General features: G+C 53.7%; 1 pseudogene; it reads left to right on the forward strand.

Moving 5' to 3' along the window:
• The first annotated feature begins 2,689 nt into the window (after positions 1-2,689).
• On the forward strand, positions 2,690-16,339 carry LOC102540835 (annexin A8-like; annotated as a pseudogene).
• Positions 16,340-26,464: the final 10,125 nt, after the last annotated feature.

The following is a 26,464-nucleotide window of genomic DNA, read 5'->3' on the forward strand; positions in this document are numbered from 1 at the left end:
GCTCCCCCCACCCCAGCCCCACTCCTGAGCTGACTGTGATGAGTCACCGGGGCCTGTGAGACATCACTTCCTCAGAGCAGCCGTCCCATGCTGGGGCCCAGACAAGGCTGGATCCCCTGCCATACGTTCCCACAGCATCTGCCTTCCTCTCTGCTGCTCACCTGCTTCGTGGACCATCTGTGCTCCCCCTGGACCAGGGCTGCAGGCCCTGCATGGCCTGCTGTCAGCTGAGTATTGGAAACAGCAGCGCCCGTCACTCGTAGCAATGATGAGGGAAATGTGAGGTTGGAGCTCTTGGGACCTGCTTCCCCACCCCACCCCCCAATGCCACGCCCGCCTACCCACACAGGAAAGTTAACATCTCACAAGAACTACAGCGTGGCCTGGCCAGTTCCTGAGCGCCTCCCAGGCACCATGCCAGCTTCTGCCAGCCTGGTTGTCTCGTGTGGACCACATACAGCCCACCCGAGTGATGGGAAGGGGAGGTCACAATGATTTCACCCATGAGGACCCGGCACAGAGGACTCAGACAGTCACCCCAGTGTGCAGCACGCTGGACCCAGCTCTGTCTGATGCTCCGGCCAGGGCTCACTCAGCAGGGCTCAGGGCGCACCGCGGCCTCGGACACCCTCTTCCTGCTTCACTTCATGACATCATGTGGCCATCCCCCGCCAGGTAATCCGGAGAAAGAGGATCACTCTACGGGGCCAAAGCCCACGGCCAGGGCGGAGAGCTACCCACGCCCGCCCAGGAGTGAGGAAAAGCCCTTCCGGAGGAGGAAGGAGGCACGGGGGCAGGCTATGGGCACAGGTGGGTGGGTGAGAAGTTCCAGAGTGGGCATGGGGATGACGCAGGACGTCAGAGGCCCAGAGTGATGTGAGACCCAGTGGACGATTCTGGGGTGGGGCTGTTGAGCTGAGGGGACCCTGACAGAGCAGGTGGGGACCTCCGGGCTCTTGTCTCTGGGGTGGGAAGGTACCCAGGTGATCCCAAAGGGTAGCCAAGCCTCAGAATCACCAACAAAGAAGGAAGAGCAGAGGGCCCCAGGAGAGGCCCTGGGGGACAGTTAGGTGGCAGAAAAGTGGTGAAAAAGAGTGGCAAGCAGTGCTGGGCATCCCGGAAGCCAAGCAAGGAATGAGCTTCAACAAGAAGGTGAGATCTTTCCAGCAGGAGCAGATCAGGGCAGGGCCTGAGCAAAGGGCGTGAGGGCTGGTGGGAGCAGGCTGGGTTCTCCTGCTGCCTCCCGGGGGCAGGGTGCCTGCGGGCTCTCGGAGGGCGGGCCCTGTCTGACATCTCTCTGCACCAGGCTCTGTGTCCAATGTCTCTCTCTGGGCTCTGCCCAGAGCCACCACACTGCGGTGACCTAGCTAGGGTCACCCTCCTAACTAGGTTTTGGCCAGGCCTTCCTAGAAGGTACCTGTTCCCCAGACACTGACCCTCGTGTCATGACGTGGGCAACCCTCCATGAGCAGCTGGGGTCCTGAGAAAGCTCACCAGTAAGGATGCCTGAGTTCTGGCCTGCAAGGCTCCCAAGGACAGTGGGACCACGAGCAGGGGATTTGTCAGTCCCTGCCACCCAAGACGGCCGCGATCTTCCTCTTCCAGTGGCATCTTGCAATGTTGTGTGGTGACCGATCCCCAGCTCTCACGGCTGCAACTCTGGGCAGCGGCTGCCGCCCCGACACAGCTGTCTCCCCACCCTCTGCATGCTGGCCCGGCCCCAGCCCACAGGTCCAAAAGGACAGCCTGGGGACACTCTGGGTGTAGAGAAGAGAGCGCTGGAGCCAGGGTCAGGAAACCAGAGGGGACAGTTCTTACCTGTAACCCGTGTGAAACAAAATTCACATTTTATGGCAAGATGAGAAAAATGTCAACATAAAAAGGTTTCCCTCTCCTTTGACCTCCTCTCCCAGCTGCTGTGCGTGGTGTATCTGCATCACACATCGACCAATCTTCCCGTCGGCAGAAATATGTTCTCAACCAGCAAGAGCAACCTTCTCCTAGCAACGACGGGACAACTCCTTAAAAGACAGCATTCCTGCTCGACCTTGTAAGGGGCCACGCTGATGCTCAGCTCTGGATTGTGTAAACGGTCAATAATACCTCATTTCATGTGCAGCCTTCTGTCTCAAAAACCTTATGTCAATTGAGTTCTAACAGGCGGAACCGTTCTCAGAGCTTTCCGAGATGCTCCTCCCAGGTTATAATCCTCAAATTTCCCTCGAATAAAAATTTCCATTTCTTCCTTAGATGACTGGTTTTTCATTGACACCCTGAAAGGCTTCACTGAATGTGAAACAGTCACACCTCTGTGGGGCTGCTTTTCCCTCGGGCTCCAGGAGCAGCGGGGATGCTGGAAGCCCTGGGGAGTCTCCCCAGGATGGAGGGGCTGCTGGGGCATCTCTGAGGCACAGGTTCACACTGAAGGGCAGCTTAAGGGGCAGCAAGGGGAAAGCGGTGGCGAGGAATGATCTAGGCAGGGGCCCCAGGGAGGGCAAACCCCAGAAAGGAAAAAATTCACTTCTTCTGGGGAGATTCCTCCCTCCCTTGGCAGCCAGCTTGTCCTGCGGGGCCCAGGGCGGAGCAGGCAAGTCAGAGAGGCCTGGGGGATCCTGCGGCCTCTTCCCACAAAAAGTATGACTTATGCAAATTATCTAAATGTTGGAGTTTCCATTTCTTAGTATGTTACATGGATCTTCCACCTGCTTCCATAGGGCAGGCCCAGGCTGGTGTCTGGGTGGGGCCTGAGAGCCACAGGAGGGCCGAGTGTCAAGCAGAGCCCGGGGGCGGGGGCTGGGGGTGGTGCTCCTTGGGGCCTGGGACCTGTTTGCCGGTGCAACCACGCCCAGCCCGGAGCACCTGCTCTTCTGAGTGCGGTAGGGGGCAAGTCCATTTGCAGAGTCTCTGGGTGGAGGGAGGGCTGACCGGTGTATCTTCATCGCCCCCGGGGAGAGGCGCCAGCGAAGTGAATGAGATGGCCCGGCGGAAAGCCTGGGTGAGTGTAGAGTGAGCAGAGGCGGAGGGTGCCCGCACAGTGATGGTCTGGAGGGAGGTCGGCTCAGGCAACACTCTGCTGCCTGCCCGGCCGGGCACCACACTGCCCGCCAGACTGGGGAGGAAGATGAGAAACTGCTCTGGCCCTAGAGGCGCTCATGTCCAGTCAGGATGGGAACAGAGGAGATGGGCAGATAAAGAAGCCTTGAAATGCTCCCAGGAAAGCTGAGGGGCTGGGGGAGCCAGAGGAAGGATGCCTGTGGGGAGGGGTCAGGCTGCTGGAAGAGAGGGGGAAGTCATGGCTGAGCCATGTGCGCATGCATGGTGTGTGCCCATGAGTAGGTGTTCCAGGAGGAATCAGGCAGCTGTTCCCTTAAAGAGAGAACAGTACGTACAAAGGCTCAGAAGAGCTGGAAGCTTGATTTTAAAGAGAAGTAGCTCCCATTGGCTTGAGGGTCCTGGAGGGAAAGGTAGAGGGTAGGGGGAGATGTAGGCAGAGCTAGAGAAGCAGGCAGGGCTGGGTCCTGTGGAGGCCCGCACGGCCGGCTAAGAAGCTCAGGCTCTACCTTAAGAGCAATGGGGAGCCACTGAAGGAGCTTGAGCTGGAGAGCAACCTGATTTGAGAGGCTGAGGTTGGAGCACTCATCGATGCCCATGCCTCAGGAGATGGGAGGGGGACCTGGACCACAGGGACTTTGTGCAGTTGAAATCCAGGAGTGAAACCTATGGGCTGAGTTAGGGAGGACAGCACACCCTGGCCCCAAGTCTCCGTGTCCCAGCTGAATGAACAGATTCTCAGGGGTGATTCATATGGGGTTGAGCCTGAGGCGGTCTCATGCTAAGGAGATGAAAACACAAAAGGGGGATGAAGACGACGAGCAGGTGATGTCCCCTGGGCAGGCATGATGTTGCACGCTCTGCACTCCTTCCTTCCCTTCATCCCCAGGGAGCCCTGGGACATCAGGGCTGCTCTTTCCATTTTTACAGATGAGGAAACCGAGGCTCATTGATATCTAGTGACAGCAAGCAGGCAGGGGTCTAGTGTGAAACTGGATCTCTCTCTGCCCCCACCCCCAGGCTCTCTGTGAGGCTTGGTGGGTGACCCAGGCTTGTCCTAATGCAGGAAGTCTCTTTGCCACGAAAGACACAACACAGGGGCTCTCAGATTCAGACATACTGGGCCTGGACAGGTGGGACCAAGAGGAAGCCAGGGGCAACATGGGGCAGCCCCAAGTCTGGCCCCAGTAAAGCCGCCGGGACAGGTCGAGGGGCCAGGGTGGCCTGCATTTTCATCCTGGCTGATGGAAACCAGTCTTGAGGAGGCAGATGCGGCAGGGAGGGCCCAGTGCTGCGCACTTTCCAAAGTCAGCTGCTGCCCCAGGTGGCCTGAGTCTGGGCCTTGCTCCCAGTGGGGTCCCACCCAGCCAGGCAGACAGGAGCCTCCTTGTAGGGACCCAGCCAACGTGGCAGGATAAGGATGAAACTCACTAAGCAGCCACTGTGTGCTGCACATCCCCCTATGCCCCTCACATGCAATATCTCATCTGAGCCTTGGGCCACCTCTGCATTATAGATACTAATATCCTTACCCACAGATGAGGAAACAGAGGTACAAGGAGGCTGAGACGGTGCCCGAGGCTGTCACACTAGTGAGCATTAGCACCTGGGTTAGAATCTGAGTGGCCTGATGCCAGAGTCCAGACCCCATGGGCCTCAGCACCCACGACCCATGAGCAGCAAGATTCCAGGCAGACCCCCCCTGGGACTGGCTGAGGTACCAGGGAAGGACAAAGGACCTTTGAGGCCCTGACCAACCTGGTACCAGGACCTGAGAGGGCTGAAAGGTCAGCTCGAGGACGCCTGCCTGCAGGACGGGGCCCTGTCTGCGCCTCCTTGTGGAGACCAAGCTCCGTTTCCCAGGTTCTCCTGGGCAGCCCCGTGACGAGGGAGGGCCGAGGCGTGGCAGCTCCCCTGAGAGTGTCACAGACACGTTATGGATGTAGAGTCACTGACTGGCTGAGTCACCTTTCCAGAGAAAATGTTCCTGTCTGGACTAGCCCACCCCGCATGGCCCAGCAGAGGCCTAGGCAGGTCCTCCTTCCAGCATGGGGGTCTTAGATCAAAAACCTGGAGCCCCAGCACACCATGCTGACATCCTGGGGTCTAACTGCCAGGAAACTGTCTTGTTTCCCCCTAAAGCCACATCACAGGAAGGGAGTTCGAGGCTTCTCCATGTGGTGAGATCACAGCCCCTGGGGACCTATTACAGACACGGCCACCTGAGCCCAGCCTCAGACCCGCTGAGTGGCCCGCTCCATGGTGATTGGGACACACAGCGTGGTCAGCCACTGCTGCAGGGCCCCAGAATGCCAGCCTGGGGAAAAGAGCAGAGGGGGAGCCCCTCCTGGGGGGCCCCAAGAGCTCAGCACTGAGGTCTCAGATGACCCCACTCTCCCCGATGACCTGCATTCCCTCAGGTGCTACATACAAGGGAGGCAGTGTATGCCAGCACACAGCTGGGCCACATCTGGGACCACACAGGCTCTCTGGATGAAATTTCCACAAGGAATTACTTCTGAAATTTTCTTCTGTGAAACATGGTGCTAAGAAATAAAGTAGGAAGATCTGTCACCAGATATTTGAAATTTGAGCGAAAACTATGGAAAGACTTCTTACCTTTTACTCAAAAGAAATATCCTTACAGATAAACCATGGATAGGAGGCTGCGCTGTATTTTCAGGATCTAACCAGGGCCTGGAAGGAAGGAGGAAGGAAGAAAGGAAGGAAGGAAAAAAGAAAAAGAGGAAGGATGGACGTGGTGACTGAATGGATGGGTGGTTGGGTGGTTGGATGGATAGATGGAGGGGTGGATGGATGTGGTGGTGGGATGTCTGGGTGGAGAAGGGGTGAACAGATGGATGAATGACTCGGTGGGAGGATAGGTGGAAGAGAAAATGAGTGGATGTGGGGCAGACAGAAGGAGTGGATGAACAGGTGAGTGGGAGACCAAATGCAATGGGACTAAACTCCCTTCCGTTGGAAGGATCTCCGAGTCTCCCTCAAACTCAATTCCCATCTCCAACCTCCCTCCTCTACCACCCCTCTCCCAAATTGCATACTTAAGAGGGATCATTCATTTGCACCTAAGAAATTCTGCAGGGCCCAAGTCTCAAGAGCCCTCAGGCAAGATCTGGAGTAGAGATTTGGAAGTCAAGGGCAGGGGTACTTTGTTTACCTAGTTAATTCACAATTTTCAAAGCACCAAACTTTTTTTTTTCCCTAAACCTAATCCTCTGCCTCCAAGAGCCTGTAGCCTTGCAAAAGCCCTGAGCTAGCAGGATGTTCGGCTGGGTGCCCTGGCTCTCTGCCTTCTGGTAAATACCCACTTCTCAGGAAGAGGGCAGAGTGAGCTCAAACCATACCTGGCTTCCCAACCTCGTCTGCACGCTCCCCAGGCAGCGTGTTCTGCTCCATGAAGCCTTTCCTTTCTTGATCAGTGTCCTTATAGCTTTGGAAAGGGTTGTCCCTTCCTGCTGCTGGCTGATGGTGCTGGAGGGAGCTGAGGGTGGCCGGGCCTGCTCAGATGGCACCAGCTGGGAGAGACCCAGCCTGATTCAGAGCCCACGCCCCAGGGCAGGGGCAGGGATGGGGAAGGTTCTGTGGCTCTGGCTGATGCCAGCCTGTTAACCAAGGAGCCATTCTGCAGAGGAGACAAGGCAGTCCCACAGAGCCGTGTGGGGAACCAGCGATCCCTCCCAGGCAGGCTGGGCAGGCACGGTCTCTGGGTGGGTGAGGGTCCCCTCATGTATGGAATAGGTTCCCTACACAGCTGATGCCTCTGGGTGGCCGTCTCCAGGCCATCTAGCCTCACAGGCCTCCTAGGAGATTGGACAGTGAAACCTCTCTGGTGTCCCAGCAAGTCCCAGCTGGTCGTCCCTCAGGCCCAGCCCCTCCTCCCCACCCCATCCCCCCTATTTTGGGTGTGGTTTTTATTTTTTTCTTTCAAGACAATGTTCATCACAAAAATCCAGGAAATGCAAGTAAGGAGAAAACAAATGTCCAGCTGAGGATCTAAGGACCCAGCGCTACGGAGGAGACGTGGCACAGGACTGCCGGGTGTGCGGTCCTCACGGGGCAGCTGGCCGTGGGAGACACAGGAGGGAGACGAGGCCCCCGACACTGAAGGCTGGCGTCCAGTCTTACACCTTCTTCCTGATGCCCCACAGTCAGCGTGGCGGCTCTGTAAGCGGCCCCGGTACCAGCCACCTTTGAGGTCTTCCCTCGTGCTGTCTGAGCCTGTAAGCCTCAGCTCTCCGGGGCTGGCGCTGGCACTGAGAGCTGGGGTTCCACCACTTGGAGTGGCTAGGTGGTGCTGACCAGCTCATCAGGAGACACCTCCTTCCAGCGTGAGGGCCGGACTGGCAGGACAGGCCTCCCCTTGGCCAAGGGGCTAATAGGCACGTGGGACCTCTGTAGAAGGGCCACGTGGCCACTAAGTGCAACATGGACAAAGATACCCCTTCCTCAAGACACCTGCTGTAAACTAGCATATCCAGAAGCTTCGGCCTCCCAGGCACCCCTCTCCCAGGGAGGGTGGGCAGGGCCTGGATGGATGGAGAGTCCCAGCCTCTGGTCAGCAGGGGCCAAACTGGTGCTCACCCTGCTGGGATCGGCTGCAAATTGCCCTGCCTTCCGGCTTTGAGCGGGCCTGGGTTCTCTTGCAGATTGAACAGGAGGGTGTCTCGGTGAAGGGCAGTCCCCACTTCAACCCAGACCCCGACTCGGAGACCCTCTGCAAAGCCATGGAGGGGATTGGTGAGTTGCCTTACCACCGGGGCCCAGGGACTCTCGGGGGCTCTGCCCGCTCTGCTCACAGCTCTGGAGAGGGGATACCGGGGCAGCCTGGTCGGGGGGGCCTCCCCATAATCCTCTGTGATCGACTCTCGCCACCCAGAGAATCACACAGGCCCCACCTTCCCCAGCACAGGTCTATACACACCCCCAAGACCAAGGACACGGGGAAGGCGGTTGTGAGTAACGGGGGTGGGGGAGGGGGGACATCCGCTGTGTGTTCCTGGGTGTCCTTGTGCGAAGGACTTCACCGCACTCAGTCACAGCTTTCTCACCTGTAAAATGGCCCCAAGAACTCTGGACCCTGCGTGTCACGGTGAATTTTGGATGGGATGATGTTGGGGGTTTTGCGGGGCTGACCTGGGCCCGGGGGCTCTAGCCATGCAGGGGTTGCAGCTCCCCCCACCAACTTAGGTGGGCCGCAGGGCCGGCTCCATCCTGTCTCCAGCATCTGAAAGGGCGGGCCAGAAGCCTTTGGGATTAGGGGATGTGGGTAGCCCGGCCCAGACAGCTCTCATGTCAGATTTACCACCCCAGGCAGGATTTACCCTCTAACTGGCTCCAACTGGTACATTAGGGCATTAACAAAAACTGCCATTCCCAGATGAACTTAGAAAGCATATTCAGCCCTCTACTTCCTGTGAAATCTTATACTCGTCTCCACGTTCCAAAGGAAAAAGTGGAGGCTGGGGGAGATGAGGCTTCTAGCCCACCCAGCTGCTGGGCCAGGGCTCAGAGCCAGTTTTCTGGACCCTCTTCCCCCACACCACCAGCACAAGGCAGGTCAGGGCAGGAGGTCCCGCCTGAGCTCCAAAGGTGCTGGGTGATGTTCAGGGCATATCAGATGACCAGAGGGTCCTCAGAGTCCATTGCTGTGAGGCTGGGCCTGGGCCACGCCCCAACATCGTGTGGGTGGCAGGGTGGACAGAGGGATTTTCTGACTGTCTTGTCTACGCTGTGAAAACCACAGGTTTCGGAGATCTTCAGATGATGTACCCCCACTGCCTGGCCATCAAGCGGCTGCCCTCCCTCCTCCCCAGCCCTCATCAGCCCCCCACCCCTGGGGCAGTGGGGGTGCTCACGCTGTGCACCCTGCAGTCACCAATGAGCAGGCCGTCATCGACGTGCTCACGAAGAGAAGCAATGCTTAGCGGCAGGAGATCGCCAAGCCCTTCAAGGCTCAGTTTGGCAAGGTAAACGGGGGCCCCGTGTGCTGGGGGCCGTGGGGACTGCCGCTGCCAGAAACAGCCTGGGACGCAGCCCCACTCTGGACCAGGCCCTTGTCCAGAGCCCAGCCCGCTGGCAACATGGGGTAAATGGGACATACACTAAAAAAATGATGCACTGTTTCTCTGAAAATCAGATTTCACTCGCCGTCCTGTGTTTTACCTGGAACACTTTCTGATGGCCCCCCACGGCCCGCTTGGTCCCGCCTTCTGTCATCTGGCCCGGTCTTCCTTTCCCACCTTCTCTTTCACTTGCTCCGTTGTATTTGCTCCATGGCCCCAACCCCGAGCTGTTTCCCTGTCTCTATACTTTGCTGGTCCTGTTCCCCGAGCCTGGAATGCCCTCTTCTCTCCCACATGCCGGAGACGCAGGCCGGGCTCCGCTGTGTGCTGTGCCACGGGGCTGTCTCCCTGCCTTGGAGCTGCCGTACCGGCGCCTCCTCCTTCCTGCCCTGCGGGAACCCCAAGGGCAGGCAGCACACAGCCTGGACCCTTTGTCCCTCCTCCCACCTCCCACTACCCACAGGACAGGGCCAGGCTTCGGCGTGCTGGGTAAACACGTGATAAATGCATGCAAAGCGTGGTGGCCAGACATCGGTGCACATTGATACCTCCTGGTGTGGCTATAGGGTCCACACTGCAGGGCCCCCGCACCTCTCCTGACTCAGCCACACGAGGGCACAGGGGAAGTGGGAGGAGAAGGCCCGTCACTGAGCAGGTCCTTTCCATCAGGCCCCAGGCCAGACACTTTGCTTACCTTAGTTCACTGAACCCCCCAGCTCCCTACGAGGCATCCCTAACTGCTCTCATTTTTCGGATGAGAGAGAGCCGAGGCTTGGAGAGGATAACTGTCTGCCCTCTGGCCCGGCTCTGCCCTCTGCCCTCTGCCCCAGTGGCTCTGCTCAGGCTCCTGCCTTACAAAGCCGCCTTTTCTGTTCTCAGGGCAGCAAGGATGACTTGAGCGGCTTCGTGGACCCAGGACTGGCCCTCCAAGATGCACAGGTGGGGGCCTCCCTCAGCAGCTTCCACCCTGCTGGCCACCTGGCCCCACCCTCTGCCGTGTAGATTCAAGGGGGCCGGGGCCTCACCCAGCCCCTCTGCCTGTGGGGGTTTTCTCTGATGCTAGGCTGGATCCCAGCTCAGCTCTCTGCAGGCTTTGACCTTTTGGTGTCTACAGAGGAAAGTGAGGGTGTAGGAGAGGAAGGAGACTGATTTGGGTGGGGTCCGCTGAAGCTCTGCTCGGCAGGAACCGCCTACAAACCCAGGGACCCTGGGTCTCTGAGGCTCAGATGCGAGCAGTCAGCCTTCCATAGGTCTGCCTGCTGGCAGAGAGCTTGGAGGTGCCCAGAGGCAGAGCCCAGTATCAGGAAGAGAACTTAACCATTCAGGGATAGCGGGCTCCCATCAAAAAGATGATCAGTCAGAGGAGCATGCTGACCTGGGAGGGTGGACGAGGGACCATCCTTCACCCGCTTGCTCACCTTCACTGGCTTGTTGTGGGTGTCCCAATGCCAGGATCTGTATGCAGTGGGCGAGAAGATTTGCGGGACTGATGAGATGAAATTCATCACCATCCTGTGCACACACAGTGCCACGCACCTGATGAGAGGTACCGGGAAAGGGAGGCAGGGAGGCAATGTCAGGTGGGACCCGGTGGGGGCAGTGGGGGCGGGGTGGAGGCACTCTGGCCACAGGGCCTCTCCCTTCACGCTGAATATCCAGTGTGTGGCCTTGTCAAGTCACGGAGTTGGGGAGAGAGCCAGGGAGCCCTGCATCCTTTCCCCGACAACCCAGTGGAGGTCAGGGGTGGTGCACTGGTGTGCAGTCTCTGATCTGAGATGCTGGGGGTGCAGGTCCTGCTGAGATGCGCATGTCCCCTAAGGGAAGGCCTCTCTCCACAGTGTTTGAGGAGTATCGGAAAGTTGCCAACAAGAGCATTGAGCACAGCAACAGGGGTGAGGCCCACGGCTCGCTGGAGGAGACCATGCTCACAGTGGGTGAGAGACGGAGCCCCGTGCTCAGACTCACGTGCGTCCGCCGGCCCTGGGGCTCCGTGCTGGGACAGCACCAAAGGCAAAGGGCCCAGGGTGCAGCAGCAAGAGACTGGGTCCCATGTTCACCTTCAAGGTGAGCCTCCACTCCAGCCCCCCTCTCAGCATGGCCCCTTCACCCAGGACACTGGAACTCTGAGGGGACAGGGAGAGGAGTCAGTGCAGAGTGAAGAACCGAGCCCCAGGGCAGGGGACTTCCCTCCTCCATCCCAAGATGGAGCCAAGGTCACCTCTACACCAGGAGGTCCCCCATTTGGTGCCGAGCAGCCAGGAAGCCAGGAGAGCTGCACCACGTGTCCCAGTCTCCAGGGTGAACTGGGACAGCTGACACTCCCCAGCCGCCTTTGACTGCCTTGATAAATCCAGTCTGTGTGAGCATCTAAGCGTGCCCCCCACTCCAGTCCCAGCTTCCAAAGGCAGCCCCTGGATCCAATTTAAACAAATCTTCGGGCAGGGAAAAGTGAAGCCACGCGGTGCCCTCGGGTGCTGGGCGCCTCCCATCTGCTTCTCCTCAAAGACTCCAGTCACTCATTCCACAGGCGAGGACAGAGCAGGGCAGGGAAGTCAAGTCACGAGGGCACACGGTGCCATCAGGTGGGGTTTGAACTCATGCCCACCTCCCTCCTAGCCCTCACTCTTTCTGCCGCCTGGGTTAAAATGCCAACCTCCCCACCCAGACCCCGTGTCTTAGAAACACCGTGCATGAAGCGAGCCTGAGAGCAGACGTCCGGGCACCTGCGCGCTCTGGGGCCCAGCCCCACCCGCCACAGGGGAACTCAAGCTGCAGGGGCCCTCTGCTAAGTGACATGTAAAGCGGGCACTTAGAGGCCAGAGGTCATCATAACAGTGGCTCCTTCACGGAGCTGAGTGGCTGGACTCCCGGGGAAGCCGGCTCTGGCATGTACAAGCCCAGGAGCTCCCCTGGGTGGAGCGGTGCTCTGTGGGCCAGCGCAGCCCCGTGCGCCCCAGTGTGTTCCATCCTCGCCCTTCTGTCTGCCTGCTCTGGGCTCTGCACCCGGATCCGGTACCCAAGGCCTCCTTCCCTGCCCCACCCCTCCTGACACAAAGCCTATTTTAAGATGAGGCAGGGCACAAATAAGTAGGCTAAGACGTGCACAATGCTAACCCTTAAGATTCGAGGCAAGACTTAAATAAACAAACACATACACAATGCCGCCTACAACCTCTGGTTATAACACAACTTTCCTGTTTGCCAGTTAAATGCACCCGGAACCTCCACAGTTACTTTACTACGACTTTACTATGCCCTGAAGGTGACTGATCTGTCTGTTGTGCGCCTTACCCGTTACCCTACGCGGCACCGATGGCAAAGCCAGGATGCTCAGAGCCACCACCCAAGTCTTCAACACTTGGGTCTCCTCTTATCCCAACCTGTTGTGGGTCAGAGGGCACACTGAAGCGGGGAAGGGGAAGCCGCACCTCCCGAAGGCTGGATGTGAGCAGGTGTATTGCCAGGTGTTCATCGCAATGAACTTTCACCACAACCCTGTGAGACCCATGTCATATCTGCCCTCCTAGAGACCGTGAAACCAAGGCTTGCGGTCCAAGGTCACGCAACTGGGAAATAATAGAGCCTTGATTTGAGCCCAAGCCAGTGCAATTGTCCTTTTTATGTAAAACTTTATTTGTATGTAACTGTCCATGTGGCCTCCTTGAGGAAGCACAGGTCAGGATTGCCAGGAGGTTAAGGCACGCTTTGAACGGACACATTCGGAGGGGGGATGGCCACACGTGGCAACTCAACTTTCCTGCGTGTGTCCAGGTGCCGGTTTGGGGTTGCCTGCCTGAAAGCCTGCACCAGCTGCTCACACAGATGTTCAAAACACTCGTGGAGGGTCTGGTTCCACTAGAACCACAGTGGAAAATAGACAGTCAGATGAATTCCTTGGTACCCACCTTCTGTGATTGATGGTTGCTAACATTACCTAAAGTCGGAACCCCAAGGTCTTTGGCTACATCTGGCCAGGGAATGACAGAAGGCGTGGGATTCCCTTGGCCACGTGGCTCCCTCTGACATGAGACTATCCAAGGATAAAAGTGAGCGGGAAGGTCCTGCATGTGGGTTGGCCAGTTAAACTGATTTCATGATGTTGCTGCCCTCGGAAGCAGTCTCATTCCCGGAGCAGTGAGCATTTTGTGTCTAGAATCTGATGTGGCCAATCACACACTGCAATTTGGGGGCATTTGGCTTCTAATAAGGGAGAGACATGGGCAATGAGTGAGAGGAGATCAAGGGATCCCTTAGCGCATCCCTCTCAGTGCGTCACTGCTAAAGCAGGGGCTCATTCCTGTGTCTCCACCCCCTGTGGAAGCCCCCGGGACACAACATAGATCTGTCCATCATCACAGAGATGGACAAAGGCACAAGGTGATGGCTGGGGGGAGGGCACAGCTCGGTGGTAGAGGGCATGCTCAGCACGCACGAGGTTCTGGGTTCAGTCCCCAGTCCCTCCGTTTAAAAAACAAATACATAAATAAATAAGCCTAATTACGCCCCCACCAAAAAAAAAAAAAAAAGCAGAAGTGACGGGTGATTGCTGTGTCTTGTCCAGGGAGCAGGGACTCGGGATGGGACCCTGATAAGACACATCGTTTCAAGGAGTGAGATTGACTTAAATCTTACCAAGTGTCAGTTCAAGAAGATGTGCGGCAAGACCCTCAGCAGCATGATCATGGCAAGCCACGAGTTCCCAGTTCTCCCAGTTCTAACACCAGTTTGAAACGGACCTTACTGGGAAACCTGAATCCCGCAGCTAATGTCCTAAGTCACAGATGTCCGTCCCTTCCCAGTGGGCATCAGATCCTTGCATTGCCATGTGGTATGTGCAGGGGTCAGCAAGGAGGTGGGTGAGGTTAGAGCCTGGAGGGGGATGGAGGCCCCTGGACATTTCACACAGAAAGTTAGCTTTGCCTTTGAGTTATGGGTGCCCCTCTGAAAATGACACACTGCATCCTTGCAGAAAGAACCGTATCTGAAGAGTCAGTGAGAGTAAATAGTTTAGCAGGAATTGAGGTGTGGCAGTCCCATCCAGATTGAAGTAGTTCTGGCAGCAAAGTTTTACAGAGATAAATCAGATGGGCTCCAGTGGGTTGCCTAACTGGATTCCAATTAGTGAAAGTTCTGGAGCCGAGAGAACGCAGAGTGATTATCACTTCACAGAAATAGCTCTTCCGGCCATTAACGCCAATTGAGACCTTGACAGCTTCATTACCAGAAGTCAAATCATGACAAATATATCCTCAAGTCTTCACTGGCTATTAAGTCAGGTCTCCAGTCATTCTGAAACATCTATTGTTCACTACGCTTCCCAAGAAACACGTAGCTTACAGAATGTTAAAAAGACATTTCTGCTTTAAGACGTTTCAGAGTGGCCCAGTAGGCAGGTGGGGGTGGGAGGGGTGGAAATTATTCTTGGTTTTGTTTTAGGAGGGCTGGGTGAAAATCAGCGCAGGCTGCAGCTGTGTTACTCAGAGCGCTGGCTTTCCCAACACAGTCCCAGCCTGTATCATGAATTCCTACAACCACACATGGTCTCTGAGGCATCAGAAAGATTTCTATTCCTTCTCATCAATCCAGTTAGACAGAGCCACGGTCAGACTCCAGGAGGACAAAAGCACTGCTGGGTGAAAATGATTACTTTTGACCCAACTAACATGTAGACCTCATTATGGCGACTTACTAATCTAATTAGTGCATAATCACTAATTTAGCCCCTTATCTAAACCTACATGAAGCCCACCCTCTTAGATTTTACCTAAAGTTTACCTAAAGAGAAAATTTCCTAGGAACTGTGAATAAGTTGACCAAATATTTTCTTTTTGGCACAGACCACTCCCTGTAGACGTCATCAGAGCAAAAATGATTTCCAACAGTGATACTAGCATTAAAAACTCTGGCATAGAAATTAATAGAAAAATGTATAAAAATCCCATTATAACTTTATACTCATATATTTGGGAAGGTAGACAAAATGAATGGCTTTTAAAAAGACTATATTACAAAAATCTTTTGGGAAGTAGTGAAAAAAAGAAAAAACATATTTAAAATCTCCAAGAAAATTTCAGGCACCAATGATTTTACAAGCAAACTTGACAGACAAAACAGTTAAGGAATTAGATAATTTCCATGAGACATAAACTGCTGTAGAGCATAAAAAAGCAGAACTAGTCCCCAGCCCTCGCACTTACTCACTGAGTGGCCTTGAAGAAATCCAGTACCCTCTCTTGGTCCCATTTTCCTCAACCACATAAAAAGGGAGCTTTCCTGTTCCCCCGGCTCTGTGTGTAGATCCTTGGCTGGCCAGTCCTGTCAGGACCTGCCTAATAGCTGGGGGGGGGGGCTGGTAGACCACAGAAAGGGGGTTCAGCCACTCGACCTGTGGGGTCTACCCTACTGGGTGACCAACGTCACTTGACCCCATGTGAGCAGCTGCTATGCCGTCAAGCTCATGTTTTTCCTGCTATTTACCTCACACCACATCTCAGCAAGGTTCATATCATCATCAATGTCATTTCATAAATGAGCTTGAGTCTCAGAGTGACGATGAGACTTGACTCAGCCACGGGGTCTGTGAGTGATGGAGCTGTGGTCCAGATTCTCCATGGGCTCAAAGCCCAGGTTCTCTCTACTGCACCCTCTGCCTCCAAGTGGGGCACTGGGCACCCTGATTTCAGCCTTGGTTCCCAGATCTGCAATAATGAATGATGGATCATGTTGAATAAGTGAATGGTTGGGCACCCCTGGGTCTTGAATGAAACATGGGGATGCCCCCTGGGGCAGCGAATGGGATAAGGAGGCACCAAAATGCCCATCTCGCTCAAGAGAAGAACTGTTTCTATGACTCATTGGCCACAGTGAGCCCCCCTGCAGTTCGTAAGAGAATCAAAAGGAGACACAAACGAACTGCCTGAAATGGCAAACAAGGAAAGATGGGTGACCCCGTGTGGGGCCTGTGGCGTAGGAACTTGCCCAGGAATGTGCCAGGCCTTCCTGCAAGAAGCATGACCCCTAGGAATAAGAGCAGCTGCTCCTGATGGAGAGGACTCCAAGCCGGGCCAGTGCCACAACCGCCGCCTTCTAACTCTCGTGTCCCTCCTGTCCCCAGGAAGACACCAGTGGCGACTACAAGAACGCCCTGCTGAACCTGGTGGGCAACGACCCCTGAAGGCTCAGAAGGACAAGTGCAAAGGCCCAGAAGGCAGGGCCACTGGATCCTGCTTGCTCAACCTTGGCTGTGGATGGGGGTGGGGGTGGGGGGAGCCAGACACCTTTCAGTCTTCTATCTCCCAGCTTCCAGTGTTTTCCTGCCAGTCCCTCTGACCCAGGGGGAAGGATCAGCCTGGGGCTCCTACCTCCACCGAACTCCCAAGTCAGTTTCAGGTGTGAGCACATGGCCAATATCTTGGCATAAATCTGGGCGGACAAATGCCTCATCCTGAAGGGTCTGCACGCGCTGGGGATCATTTCTTCCTTCCCGCACAGAAGCTTCCTCAGCCTGGGTCTCAGAGTCCCCTAGGCACAAATTACAGAGAAACTCAGCCCCACCCTCATCTACTGATCTGGATCTGCAGAGAAAGGACCAGGGAACATGGAATTTTAATAAATTTCTCAGGGGAGGGTACAGCTCAGTGGTAGAGCACATGCTTAGCATGTGTGGGGTCCTGAGTTCAATCCCCAGTACCTCCATTAAAAAAAAAATTAATAAATAAATCTAAATACTTACCCTCTCCCCCTCCCAAAATAAAATGCTAAAAAAATTTTTTTTAAAGTAAGTTTCTCAGCTGAGATATTTCTCTTTCAGGCAACCAGAGAAGGAAGCCTATTTGTTTCACAGCACATACCTGTGGGCAGCTGAGAAAGGAACACGTGTATCCAGGCGAACTGGGCCATCACTAACATTTGTTAACTGGCTTCATTTAAAATATCAGGCCAGAGGTAGGAGAAAAAATTTCTCACCATCCTACTGACAGAAAGCTGCAAATCAACGTCCTGACCCAAGGACACCGCATCCTAAGAGGCTCGGGCTTCTCTGGTCCTTGATCCCATTAGCAGTTTTTCCTTCCACGACCCAAGCCTGGAACAGCTCTAATCCTGACCCAACGGCAACAGCAACTGGTTAGAGGAGAAGCTGAGGTGCCTGTGCTGTGCTTCCAGAATAATAAAGATTTATACATTGGAATCTAAGTGTCTCTGGATTTTTAGTGGTGACCAAAGCAGTACCGATTCAGTTTGTCAGTGGATGTGACTCTGAAATCCTCTGATCAGACCTGAGCACACAGGTGGGCATCTCCTTGTGGGGACACTCTGAGTGGGCCTGCTGTCACCTGAGGGATGGTTCTTCTAAACTCCTTCCTTTTCTGCTTTGCTTTGTTTAAGTCCCACCCTGGACTTTCTTCCAGCGCTGAGTCACTGAGTCCCTTCCTGCCGAAACCCTTTAGAAGGGACTCAGAGGATCCCTCCGCCCTGTAATCCTCTGGGAAGCTGGTCCTCTGGGCTGAGAGCTCCCTTGCAACCTGCCCCCAAACTGGCCTGACACGTCCAAACAGGAGCCTGCAGAAAAGCGGCAGCCAAGGAGACGGCCCAGGAAACATGTTTGTGTCCAACTATGTGCCCAGCAAGCGAACCCCGGAACCATGCAGTTCACCCATCACTCCCGATGGAGCAGAAGGGAGCGCTCCCCATTCCCCAGGGTGGAAGCAGGAGGTCCCCCTCAGATTAGAGAGACGCTCTCTCCTCCTGGGGTCACAGCTGGAGCACCGAGGGGCGTCACCTGGCCTCCTTCTGAGGTGGCTCAGTCTAGCGGAGAGCCTTCTCCTGAGAAGGGGCTGGCTAGGTGTTACTAGCTGGCTCTCCTGGCAGTCGGGGAAGGGGGCGCCAGCTGGCAAAGGGACTTGGCCGGGACCCTGGCAGCGTCCTCTGGACTCCAACTCAGTTTTGCTGGAATAAGCTCTGGGGAGCTTCTGACAGACACGTTCCTGAGGCGCTTCTGCAGTTGCTCCTTAGGGGTCCTGTTGTTTGTTTTTTTTTTTTTTTTTACACATCTGTGTTCTTGAAGATAACTGGGGGTCTAGTCATTTTGATTTCAGCAAAGAGGGTATCTGTGCCCTGCTTGTGGCTCTATAATGAAAAGTGCTGTTTTTTTTTCCCTCTAACTCTCTAGAAGACATTATATATTCATGCGCTCCCCCACTATCCTCAGATCCACGGTTTCTCAATCTCTGAAATTGGATTTGTTTTCTGCCGTTGCAGTGCCTGGTGGGGAAGGACAGAACCTGATCTTGTTAGCAAACTGAGTTCAGAGTTTGTCCTACAGTCTGATTTGATTCCTTATTTATTTATTTATTTATTTTTGGCAGGGGGGGAGGTAATTAGGTTTATTTATTTATTTATTTGATTTTTTTTTAATGGAGGTGCTGGGGACTGAACCCAGGACCTCAGGCATGCTAGGCATGTGCTCCGCCACTGAGCTACACCCTCGCCCTCCTACAAGTCTTGATTTGAGACATTATTTTCGTTCAGCACAGGATTCTGTGAGTTATCCAAAGACCTTCCACAAATTCCTTTTTGGCTTATACTATCCAGAGTGGATGCTCTTGTGAGTGATAAAGAAGTTTCTCTGTTTAGTATTTATGTTCTTTTTTTTTGTTAGACTCCACATATGAATGATCTCATATGGTATTTTTCTTTGTGAAAAAAATGTGACGGTGAATATATATGTATATTCACGTATAACTGAAAAATTGTGCTCTACACTGGAATTTGACACAACATTGTAAAATGACTATAACTCAATAAAAAATGTTTTAAAAAAAGAAACTCATAGAAAAAGAAAAAAGAAAAAGAAAATGAAGTCTCTCTGTTACACAGAGTCACTGCCCTGATGGCATCAGAGGATAGTTACCTGTTTGTGTCTCTCTTCTGAGAAGCTGTGAACCTCTTGAGGCAGGAACTGGGTTTTGTCCATTTGTGAACAGCCAGCAGCTGGCACGTAGCAGACATTCAGTGAAGGTTTTTGGATGAAGGACAACAAAGAGGAGCACAGACTTTGGGGGGACAGAACACCTGACAGCCAGTGAGCCCCAGCCAATCCTTCACCGTCTCTGATTCTCAGAAGATGCCCTGGACCTTTGACTCCCCCGAGGAGGGAAGCCCTGTTTCTGGTTCTGTCACTGTGATGACAGACAAGCCCAGCAGAACCAGTCCTTGACCGAGCCCTTTTGTGAGAGCTCGCCACCCCGACCGCCAGTCCCGTGGGGCACGTGGGCAACGGCCAGAAGCAGGACACGCCCACCAGTGTCGGGTTCTCGCTGCCGGGGGTGGGGCTAGCATGCTGGGCGTGGCCTCTTCCCAGTTTCTCCCTGAGCTCAGAGAGGGTAACTTTGCTGAGGGTTGACTACTTGGGAAAAAATCGGACTCTCTTGGTAAGAAACAAAAGATGGAATAGATTTGTCATCAGAACCGTATATTGTCTGTTACCACAGTCAAGGCTTCTACCTGCAACCAGCTTGGAGCTGGTCAGGGAAGTCTTCACAAGGAGGGTGATGCTTGAGCAGCGTCTCAGAGGATGACTCAGTGCTCACCAGTTAGACGGGGCCGGGAAGAACATTCCAGACAGAGGGAGGAAACAGACCAAGAAGACTTGTCTCTATCAGACATGGTACGTTCATGCCACTGGGGGCGGGAGCGTCGGAAGATAAAAAAGTTGTCGGGGGCAAGTCAGGGCGCTCAAGCTATCAGGCTGAGCAGCCAAGCTGTTTGCAGGGACAATGGGAGCCTTCAAGGGGTCAGGCCGGGGGCACCCGGGATAGATCTCAGTGGGATTTCCCGCAGCACTGCCGAAGGTGAGCGCACCTGCGTGAGTCCAGAAGCGGGGAGCCCAGCGCTGAAGCTGCTGCAACTACAGCCAGCCGTTCCCTCCAACCTCCCAGCCTGGCATTTTGCTGTCCAGGGGATGAGTCCCGAGGAGGAAGGTGGCCTCGGCCACCTCCTGTCCTGCCCTGGGGGGTCTTTCTCCGTAGGTGTGATGTGGCGCCAGGCCGCTGCATCTCTGTCCCTGTGATGAGGAGCAGATGCTGGTTCCCACAGCTCTCATCCTCAGCCCACGAATTCTGAAGTAGCCCTGTGAGCCCTGGGCCTGGGTGTGAGTTTCTGGGGACCTCCACGACCCTGTGTAAGTGTCCGAGTTCCCTCATGGTACTGGGCCAAAGTGGACCCTATCTGATGCCCCAGTGACCTGTGGCTACCTTCCTTCCCTGCCAGCCCATTGTTGGCTGTGGACGCAGCCCTCGGGCTGTGCACTGATGGAATTCCGGGGCCACCGGCTTGGAGATGAGGGCTTATATGGTTCTGTGATGTGCCCTAGAGCTGAACTGCAATCAGTATCTCTCAGACCCACACCCCAGGAGTGCCTGACACTCAGCTTGCCTGGACATGCCCGCCTCACTCTGTCTGGGCCAGTCAGCTCCCACCCAGGGCCACAGCTTTACGGCCAAGCCTTCCTCTCTGACACTCAGTAGTCCTCTTACTGCCAGAATGCCTCGCTGTTGGGGTGACCAGGCTGCCATGGGTGAACCGTGGCCCCCCCACCCCATTACCCCTGTGCCTGCTGTCTGTAGCTCCCCACAGGTAAGTTCCCTACTCCCCACCCCCTTCCCACCCTGTCATGAATTGATTCTACTTGAAACAGCAGTCAGTCATCTACGCTCAGCCCCTGGCCTGGTGGGACACAGGCCATCACCTCCTAACCTAGGGTGGACGGACCCACTGCAGACATCAGACTCTGTCCTGGTCCCCATGTCTCCCTGTGCCAGTCTGACTGGGGCGCATTGTCCCACGCTGCCCCTCATTTCAGCCCCTCCTCCCTTCCCGGGCTGCCTCTGTCCCCCTGACAGATCCATTCCCAGGTCTGTGTTCTGAGGGAACATGCCAGCTGGGGCAGACCCTTCTACACCTTAGGGCAAGTCACTGCTCTGCCCACCTCCCCACCTCCCCGTGTGACCGTACATGACATGTAAAGCCTCCTCTGACCCCAGAGAACCAGCACCACCCTTGCACAAACAGGCAGGGCCCAGCCCTGCATGGTCGCAGCAGGCAGCACCAAGCTGGCCTAGAAACCTGCTGTCACAGTGCCCCCTTGTGGCCGACTCCAGCTAGCGGGCGGGACCCCTGGCCCTAGCTGGCACTGGGCGCTGGGAGTTCCCCATGTTCTTGTACATCAGCCTTCTGGAGTGTCATGTGTCCTCACTGCTGAGAAGTTTCCCCAATTAGATTTCAAAAACACTTTACTGAAAACAAAAAACACACAAAAAAGACAACTTGAGCGGGGTGGGTATAGCTTAGTGGTAGAGCACATGCTTAGCATGCACGAGGCCCTGGGTTGGATCTTCAATACCTCCGTTAAAAAAAAAGCACAAAAACACACACGTGCACTGACCTTCAGTGGGTCACTGCTGCCCTCACCCCTTGGGCCACTTTGTTCCCTAGGGAGGGACCTGCCCAAGGCCACCTGGCTGGACACAACCAGATACACCCTGGGGTTCAAGGACAGTAATGTTCCCACTGACTCCTACATGTTTTTCTTTAATTAGTTATTGTTTTAATATTAAATGCAACATATGCATCTAGTAAAAACAATTAGAGATAAATCATAGGCATAAACTTAAAAGCATATAAAACAGAATATCTTCACCAACTTAGGATAAGAAAATATTTCTTAGCCAAGACACAGAAGGCAGAAACTACAGTGGGAAAGCATTGGTAAATTAGACCTTACCAAAATCTTAAACTTCACCAGTAAGAAAATTAATAGACAAGTTTAGGACTGGGAGAAAGTACTCACAAAACATACCAAAGAAGGAACTTGATGGAAGAACGCTTAAGATTTCCTACAACTCTTAGTCAAAGAGTACAAACCTCCAGGTACAAGGTGAATACGTTCTGAGACTCGCAGACATAGTAAACAGTCTTATGGTTACCGGGGGACAGGGGTGAGAAGGGACAAATTTAGGAGTTTGAGATTTGCAAATGTTAACCACTATATATAAAAATAGATAAAAAGACAAATTTCTTCTGTATAGTGCACGGAACTATATTCAATATCTTGTAATAACCTTTAATGAAAAAGAATATGAAAAGCCCTTGGTTGGTTTAGTGGTCAGCTAATGATTGGACAGAGATTTCCTTTAATGCCGGAACCACCAAGTCTCCTACATTTTCTATGAAAGTTAGAGTGTGTACTGGGGGTCTGTCCTCAATACACCAGCAAGCAACTTCCAGCTCTGCCTCAGGCTTGACTTCCTGCTCTCTCAGAGCCTCAGGGTCAGTCAGGGGTTAAGGCCAATGCAGGCCTTTCTTGGGCTTGGGTAAACTGATCCCAGGCACGAGGACTTCTAGAATTCTAGGAATACGCTTTTCCAAGCCCTTGTGAGTATCTTATTCCCCAGTTTTTCCTTTTGAGTGTTTTGATCAGCCTCCTATTGGCCCCAACTGGTATCACCACCCTAGGCTGCTGATTATTTTTGACAAAAGGCCAATTACAGCTGTTTGAACAGAACAAGCTCCGAGCCATGTCAAATAAAATAATCCCTAAGAAGGGAGATTTTCCAGGGTGCTGTCAGAGCAAATAATGACAATAGTTCTCTTGGGACGGGATCTTTTGCAAAGCTCCAAACCATTCTGTCCTCTCCAGTGGCAGTCAGGCTGCTGGTTTTCACAGCTGCCATGGTTGTAAGCCCTTTGGTTTTCAAGTCTACCATGGAGCTTGAGAGGAGGCTGGAAATAAGGCAAATTCAAACAACATAAAACTTGCTTTTCTTGCCATGATTTAGCCATTTCTCTTCAATCAGATTGTTGAAAGCCTTTGGTTATTTCCAGAGCTCTGAGAAAGTTGATTTCGGTGATTTTTTTGCCAGTATTCTCATTGTTTTAATGGAGGAGCATGTTTTCCGAGGTCATGTGGCCATTCTTAAAGTGCTTGGTTTGAGTCTTTCCGAGATTTTTCGTTTGTTTGTTTTGGGAGTTCTTTCTTAACTTGGCTTTTAAAGGGGTAGTTTTTCACTGCACGCCCTTAAAATTTTTTTCTCTAAAGTCAAACATTCATGTATTAGGATCTGTCTCAGTGTTGACCACTCTGTATCAACTTCCCTTTCAGTCAGTCCATTCAAGTCTTCCTTTATTTCAGGAAAGTTGTTTTGAATGTTAACCCTAATGTTTTTTCTGATCCATAGTTCAGATTACCCTAACCAAGGGGGCAGAATGTCCTCTGCTGTGTTGAATGGCCTCTGTCTTCTACTGAAGACTGTCTGTGTACCACTTACAATTTGAAACAGGGCCTCTCTGTGGAAGCTTCTATAGGCCAAGGTGAAGCTGAGAGGCCTGTCTGTGCTTCTTTTTTTTTTCTTTAATTTTTTTTTTAATTCTGGTGGGGAGGTAATCATGTTTATTTTATTTATTTAAATGGAGGGACTGGGGATTGAACCCGGGACCTTGTGCAGGCTAGGCACGCACTCTACCACTGAGCTATACCCTCCCCCGTCTGTGCTCCTGTACCAACGATAATTATAACAGTAATCCCTGCTGTCAGGTAAGCTTCCAATACTTCAACAATCTGATATCATTTAATGACCACAACTACCTTGTGAGACAGGTGTCCTCTTCTTTGTACAGATGAAGATACATGACTCAGAGCACGGCCACCCAGCACTGAAGTGTCAGAAGCAGGCTTTGTGCTAAGGAATGTCCAGCTCCAGAGCCCATGTGCTCGGACCCTGATGTTTACGTCGGCCTCAACCAGGCCGTTGTCCATCGACTGGGGAGCACGTGCTGGCACACCGTCTCTGCGACACTGGGAGCAACCTGAGAGGCAGCTCTGTTCATTCATGTACAGGGCCCCTCTCAGTGTTCAGGATGGCTCAGCGCAAAGACAGCAGATCACGTCACGCAGGTGCCACCTCTCACCCTCCAGCAGGCGTGAAGGGCTTTGCTAACTGAACATGGCGTTCTTCCCCTCTGCGCCCAGTGAGGACTCAGACTCCTCTTAGAGCCAGTTCTTAGAGCAGCCACCACCGATCGCCTGGAGCTGACAGGCGAGTTGAATGACATTTGCTGTTTCTTATCTGAATAGTTCATAAAATGAGGAGGCTGAGCTGTGGGAAAAAATGTAGTAGCATCCGCGTGGCATGTGGAAGCCGTCCACAAGTGGCCACTCCTCTCCCCTTCCATCCCCTGGTCTGGGACATGATGCCTGAGGTCAGGGCCTTAGGCGTTGTTGGCATGCTACCAAATTGTGCTAAGTGACCACATGAACGCTGAGCTGTGGGGATGTGCCATCGGTAGGCTGTGTCCACGCCACACATATCCCTCACTTCCACTTTCCATGAAATTTCACCATTAGTGATGCATTCCTTTGGGTCCTTGCAAGTTTCCTAGGAGGGAATATACCCACAGCAGTGGGCAGAGCACTGAGGGACCCCTTGGGAGACTGCTCCAGGTCAGCTGTGTGACCTCAGGCAAATCACTCACCCTCTCTGGACCTATTTTTCTCTTACATAAAATAAGGGGTGGTGTTCTCCATTAAAATCTGACTCCTCATTCATCATTATTTTGCAAAAGGTGGGTCTCAGTCCTGAGCGCACCAGCGTAGAGCCAGGAAGAGGCTGGAGTGTTGGGAGGGGGACAGGATGCTGGACTCTGACTTTAAAATCTGAGCCACAGGCTCAGGCACTGGCCTGCATGGGCCTTTAACCTTCTCCACTGGCGCTACATGCCCGCAGCACCATAGCTTCTGCCCTGGCTCAGACCCTCATCTCGACAGGTTGACATAATGATGAGGACAAAGTATAAAAGGACAACCCACTACCTAGCCTGGCCATTGCCAGGAGGTGGCCTGGAGGTAAGTCACCTCTCTTCTCTGAGCCTCGGCTTCCGTCCCCTTGCTCCTTCACAGAGACCACTCCCCATTTCCCTTCCTAAAGTCTAGCCCACCCCTTCCGCCATCATTTTCCCTCCATCCCTTGATTCTTCTCTTCGGGGACGTTACTACATTTGGTAGCCATTGCCTGTATATCAGTGCTCACTGGCCACTCACTGTGGGCTTTGTGGGTTAGTCCTGCTGCTGGTGTGTTCAGCAAACCGATCATTGTGGCATGATGCCCTGTCTCTGGTGTGGTGGGCATCCGGCTGGCCCTCCCTCAGTGAGCCTGGTCCCCACCACCCTCCTGAGAATACTGCCCAGGGATGTTTTGTTTATGGGCCCAGAATGCAGGTCCTTTGAGTTTTTCCAGGGCCTGTAAAAATGTTTGAGACATGAGAAACCATTGAGGGGGGCGGTGCTCTGAAATTCTCAAGACTAGAAAGACATCTTTTGATGAAGGATCCCTTACAATCTGTAGGGGGTTTTAATCACGTGCCTACAGTTGGCCAAATGCCTACAATATGTAACATTATGTCAACTAGTGAGTCGTTAAGTGTAACTCCTATAGTTGTATATAAACTGCATTTAATGGCAGTGGATGGGGTGGACTTATTGTTTGAAATGGGGTGGGTGGAGTCTCCAAGAAATAGAAGGTAGTGGGCAATGACTTTCTTAAAATGGCCCAGACCATTCAGCTCAGTCACCAGGAACCTGTCCCCTTCAGGGGGGACACAGCTCCTTCCCTGGGACATTCCTCAGCACCAAAGGTGGCTTAGTCAGACTGTTTCGGGAGTCACTAGTGAAAGAGGTCCGTGGTCACACCTCAGGAACGTGGGGCACCCTCCCAGCACTCACGTTTGATCAAGATGCAGGCATAAAAGCAACAAGAGCCATGAACGGGGCACCTCTCTGTGCCCGGCCCCGAGCCAGTCTCCTCGCTCACACAGTCTCAATCATCCTCTCAGCCTCACTGTGAGCTGCCAGGAGGACTCTGGGGCTTGGTGTGATCACACGCCCACCCTGGCCATGTGATGAGTGATGAGGAGCAGTGCTAACTCAAGAGGACGGACCAGTGCCGCCCAGAGCTGGAGTCCAGGCTCTTCCCACCGCACGCCTTCTAAAGGGACCTCGGAGTTTTCTGTTCCTTACCTTTATTCCTTCACCTCTTCTTCTTCTGAAGATATCCTGAAATTTAATCCTGTAAATTTAAAATAAATAAAGCCGAAAAGGCAGCAGCAAAAAGAAGGGAGGGCCATTCGTGAGTGAAAGAGACCAGCATGTTTCAGTAAGACAAGTTCATGGGAGAGTGTGGAGAGGAGAAGTAGACTGGGAAGATCTGCATTCTGAGTGTGTGCGAGGATTCCAGAGGGGGCGGGGGAGGCTCTCTTCACACGCTTAACACGCAGGAATA

Source organism: Vicugna pacos, chromosome 11 (genome assembly GCF_048564905.1).
Source record: "Vicugna pacos chromosome 11, VicPac4, whole genome shotgun sequence".
In the NCBI taxonomy this organism is placed as follows: domain Eukaryota; kingdom Metazoa; phylum Chordata; class Mammalia; order Artiodactyla; family Camelidae; genus Vicugna; species Vicugna pacos.